This window comes from Oncorhynchus tshawytscha, unplaced genomic scaffold (genome assembly GCF_018296145.1).
Source record: "Oncorhynchus tshawytscha isolate Ot180627B unplaced genomic scaffold, Otsh_v2.0 Un_scaffold_1029_pilon_pilon, whole genome shotgun sequence".
Lineage (NCBI taxonomy): Eukaryota > Metazoa > Chordata > Actinopteri > Salmoniformes > Salmonidae > Oncorhynchus > Oncorhynchus tshawytscha.
In genome coordinates, this window is record NW_024609782.1 from 380,001 (window position 1) to 385,000 (window position 5,000).

General features: G+C 49.2%; 1 protein-coding gene across 1 annotated transcript in view; it reads left to right on the plus strand.

Annotated features, from left to right (window-relative positions):
- Positions 1-5,000, plus strand: part of LOC112241438 (protocadherin-17-like) — a 163,510-nt gene that overhangs the window by 70,854 nt on the left and 87,656 nt on the right.

The window sequence follows — 5,000 nt, forward strand, 5'->3', positions numbered from 1 at the left end:
CTCCTTCTGGCTCTTCCATGGTCCCTCCCCTCAGCCTCACCTCTCCTTCTGGCTCTTCCATGGTCCCTCCCCTCAGCCTCACCTCTCCTTCTGGCTCTTCCATGGTCCCTCCCCTCAGCCTCACCTCTCCTTCTGGCTCTTCCATGGTCCATCCCCTCCCCTCAGCCTCACCTCTCCTTCTGGCTCTTCCATGGTCCCTCCCCTCAGCCTCACCTCTCCTTCTGGCTCTTCCATGGTCCATCCCCTCCCCTCAGCCTCACCTCTCCTTCTGGCTCTTCCATGGTCTCTCCCCCCCTCAGCCACACCTCTCCTTCTGGCTCTTCCATGGTCCCTCCCCTCAGCCTCACCTCTCCTTCTGGCTCTTCCATGGTCCCTCCCCTCAGCCTCACCTCTCCTTCTGGCTCTTCCATGGTCCCTCCCTCAGCCTCACCTCTCCTTCTGGCTCTTCCATGGTCCCTCCCCTCAGCCTCACCTCTCCTTCTGGCTCTTCCATGGTCCCTCCCCTCAGCCTCACCTCTCCTTCTGGCTCTTCCATGGTCCCTCCCCTCAGCCTCACCTCTCCTTCTGGCTCTTCCATGGTCCCTCCCCTCAGCCACACCTCTCCTTCTGGCTCTTCCATGGTCCCTCCCCTCAGCCACACCTCTCCTTCTGGCTCTTTGTCTTTGTCTTCCTCTTCATCACTTTCCATTTCTCTTTTATCCCCCCACCTTACTCCTCCCTCCTCTGTTTTCCTCATCACCTCATTGTCACATCTTTGTTTGCTCTCTCTCTCTCCCTTCCTTTCTGTCTCTCTCTCCCTTCCTTCCTCCCCCCTCTCTCTATCTATCTCCCTCTCTCTATAGCTCTCTCTCTCTCTCTCTCTCTCTCTCTCTCTCTTCCTTCCTTCCTTCCTTCCTTCCTTCCTTCCTTCCTTCCTTCCTTCCTTCCTTCCTTCCTTCCTTCCTTCCTTCCTTCCTTCCTTCCTTCCTTCCTTCCTTCCTTCCTTCTCCTCTCCCCCTCTCTCTATCTATCTCTCTCTCTCTCTCTATCTCTCTCTCTGTCTCTCTCTCTCTCTTCTTCTCCTTCCTTCTTCCTTCCTTCCTTCCTTCCTTCCTTCCTTCCTTCCTTCCCCCCCCTCTCTATCTATCTCGCTCTCTCTATATCTCTCTCTCTCTCTCTGTCCTTCCTTCCTTCCTTCCTTCCTTCCTTCCTTCCTTCCTTCCTTCCTTCCTTCCTTCCTTCCTTCCTTCCTTCCTTCCTTCCTCCCCCCTCTCTCTCTGTGTGTATTCCAGCCACGTTGTCAGTTTATCAAAGGAGACAAGCCCATTATGTTTTTATAAGCCCAACCACTTTCCCCTTTCCATTTAGACCCTGTCCTCTCTCCCTCTCTCCCTCCCCTCCACCCCTACTGCGCTCCTCCTCTTCCTCACTCCTCTCATTCGCCGGCAGCAGTGTGATTGTGTAAATGTTTTATAATGGAACAAGGGAAAGGACTTAGCATGCGGCAGGCAGACGATGTAACATCCTGCGCAGCTGATTAAATATGAATAATTATTCTAAGCGCTGTTGGTAGGGCAGATTACACAGGACATGTGTAGAACTATAACTCTGGAGAGGCTCGTACTCAGCCCTCTATCTCCCCGGTGTTCTGTTCTGCCAACGGATGGAGAGGTGGAGCACGGAGGAGAGGGAGGATACATGGAGGGAGGATGAGGAGATGTAGTCTCCTGAGATACGGTAGTAGTTAGGACCATAGTGTTTCCTACACTGTAGAGGGCAGGAGATGATGAGGAGGAGATGTAGTCTCCTGAGATACGGTAGTAGTTAGGATCATAGTGTTTCCTACACTGTAGAGGACAGGAGATGATGAGGAGGAGATGTAGTCTCCTGAGATACGGTAGTAGTTAGGACCATAGTGTTTCCTACACTGTAGAGGACAGGAGATGATGAGGAGGAGATGTAGTCTCCTGAGATACGGTAGTAGTTAGGACCATAGTGTTTCCTACACTGTAGAGGACAGGAGATGATGAGGAGGAGATGTAGTCTCCTGAGATACGGTAGTAGTTAGGATCGTAGTGTTTCCTACAATGTAGAGGGCAGGAGATGATGATGAGTAGGGAGGATGAAGGAGCCTCCTGAGATACGGTAGTAGTTAGGATCGTAGTGTTTCCTACAACGTAGAGGACAGGAGATGATGATGAGGAGGGAGGATGAAGGAGCCTCCAGAGATACGGTAGTAGTTAGCACCATAGTGCTTCAGTAGAGGATAGGACAGGAGATGAGTGTATGAGGAGGGAGGATGATGCTGATGTCCTGGGTTCTCCAGATGACCTGGTAGTTAGTCCTAGCACCATAGTGCTTGTCACAGTGTTCTGGGACCTGGTAGTTCTGTCACCTGTGTTCTGTTACCTGGTGTTCTGACCTGGTGTTCTGTGTCCTGTTCTGTGTTCTGTCACCTGGTGTTCTGTCACCTGGTGTTCTGTGTTCTGTACCTGGTGTTCTGTTCACTGGTGTTCTGTTCTGTCCCTGGTGTTCTGTCACCTGGTGTTCTGTCACCTGGTGTTCTGTCACCTGGTGTTCTGTCACCTGGTGTTCTGTCTGTCCCTGGTGTTCTGTCACCTGGTGTTCTGTCACCTGGTGTTCTGTCGCCTGGTGTTCTGTCACCTGGTGTTCTGTCACCTGGTGTTCTGTCACCTGGTGTTCTGTCACCTGGTGTTCTGTCACCTGGTGTTCTGTCCCCTGGTGTTCTGTCCCCTGGTGTTCTGTCACCTGGTGTTCTGTCACCTGGTGTTCTGTCACCTGGTGTTCTGTCACCTGGTGTTCTGTCGTCTGGTGTTCTGTCACCTGGTGTTCTGTCACCTGGTGTTCTGTCACCTGGTGTTCTGTCGCCTGGTGTTCTGTCCCTGGTGTTCTGTCACCTGGTGTTCTGTCACCTGGTTCTGTTCTGTCTGTCCTGGTGTTCTGTCACCTGGTGTTCTGTCCTGGTGTTCTGTCCCCTGGTGTCCTGTCTGGTGTTCTGTATGTCCAGACAGTACTACTGCAGCATTACACACTGGTGTTCTGTACAGTGCTGTCTGTGTCTGTCTGGTGTTCCTGGTGTTCTGTCCCCTGTCTGTCTGTCTGTCTGTCTGTCTGTCTGTCTGTCTGTCTGTCTGTCTGTCTGTCTGTCTGTCTGTCTGTCTGTCTGTCTGTCTATCTTAACAGCGTTTGTCTTTCCATTAGGTTTTACATTCGTGAAAACACTACACTGGCGAGAGGAATTGGCCAATTAAAGGCGGCCATATGTTTCCCATTTTGAAAATGTACTAATTTAATCGTCCATGAGAACGATTCAGAGTAATAGATGGAAATTATGGAAACATTTATATGTGACGATGCTTATGACAAAATCTGTTTCGTACCACTATGACTGACCCTGTAAAACAACACCTATCATACTACTATGACTGACCCTGTACAACAACACCTATCATACTACTATGACTGACCCTGTACAACAACACCTATCATACTACTATGACTGACCCTGTACAACAACACCTATCATACTACTATGACTGACCCTGTACAACAACACCTATCATACTACTATGACTGACCCTGTACAACAACACCTATCATACTACTAACACCTATCATACTACTGTACAACAACACCTATCATACTACTATGACTGATGACAACACCTATCATACCCTGTAAAACAACACCTATCATACTACTATGACTGACCCTGTAGAACAACACCTATCATACTACTATGACTGGCCCTGTAAAACAACACCTATCATACTACTATGACTGACCCTGTAAAACAACACCTATCATACTACTATGACTGGCCCTGTAAAACAACACCTATCATACTACTTGACTGGCCCTAAAACAACACCTATCATACTACTATCTGACCCTGAATCATACTACTATGACTGACCCTTAAACAACACCTATCATCACTATTACCCTGTAAAACTTTCCATTAACTGCACCTCTCTCTGTCTTTTTATTTTTTCAAAGTAGCCTCCCTTTGCCTTGATGACTTGCTTTACACACTCTTGGGGTTCTCTCAACCACCTTCATGATTCATTGGTTGGTCACTTGGTATTCTATTCTCTGTCTCTGTCTTTACCTCATTCTGCTCTCTCTCTGTCTTTACCTCATTCTGCTCTCTCTCTGTCTTTACCTCATTCTGCTTTCTCTCTCTCTGTCTTTACCTCATTCTGCTCTCTCTCTGTCTTTACCTCATTCTGCTCTCTCTCTGTCTTTACCTCATTCTGCTTTCTCTCTGTCTTTACCTCATTCTGCTTTCTCTCTCTCTGTCTTTACCTCATTCTGCTTTCTCTCTCTCTGTCTTTACCTCATTCTGCTTTCTCTCTGTCTTTACCTCATTCTGCTCTCTCTCTCTCTGTCTTTACCTCATTCTGCTCTCTCTCTCTGTCTTTACCTCATTCTGCTCTCTCTCTCTGTCTTTACCTCATTCTGCTCTCTCTCTGTCTTTACCTCATTCTGCTCTCTCTCTCTGTCTTTACCTCATTCTGCTCTCTCTCTCTGTCTTTACCTCATTCTGCTCTCTCTCTCTGTCTTTACCTCATTCTGCTCTCTCTCTCTGTCTTTACCTCATTCTGCTCTCTCTCTCTGTCTTTACCTCATTCTGCTCTCTCTCTCTGTCTTTACCTCATTCTGTCTTTACCTCATTCTCTCTCTCTCTCTGTCTTTACCTCATTCTGCTTTCTCCCTCTGTCTTTCCCTCCCTCCCTCCCTCCCTCCCTCCCTCCCTCCCTCCCTCCCTCCCTCCTCCCTCCCTCCCTCCCTCCCTCCCTCCCTCCCTCCCTCCCTCCCTCCCTCCTTCATTCCCTCCCTCCCTCCCCCTCCCTCCCTCCCTCCCTCCCTCCCTCCCCCTCAGTCTCTAATTCCGATATTCTGATATGTAGAATGTGTCTCTGTCTGGCTCTGAGCAGCACGAGGGTCCACTCTCAAGTCATTCATTAAACTGACCAATGTGGGAGTTTGTGCCTGG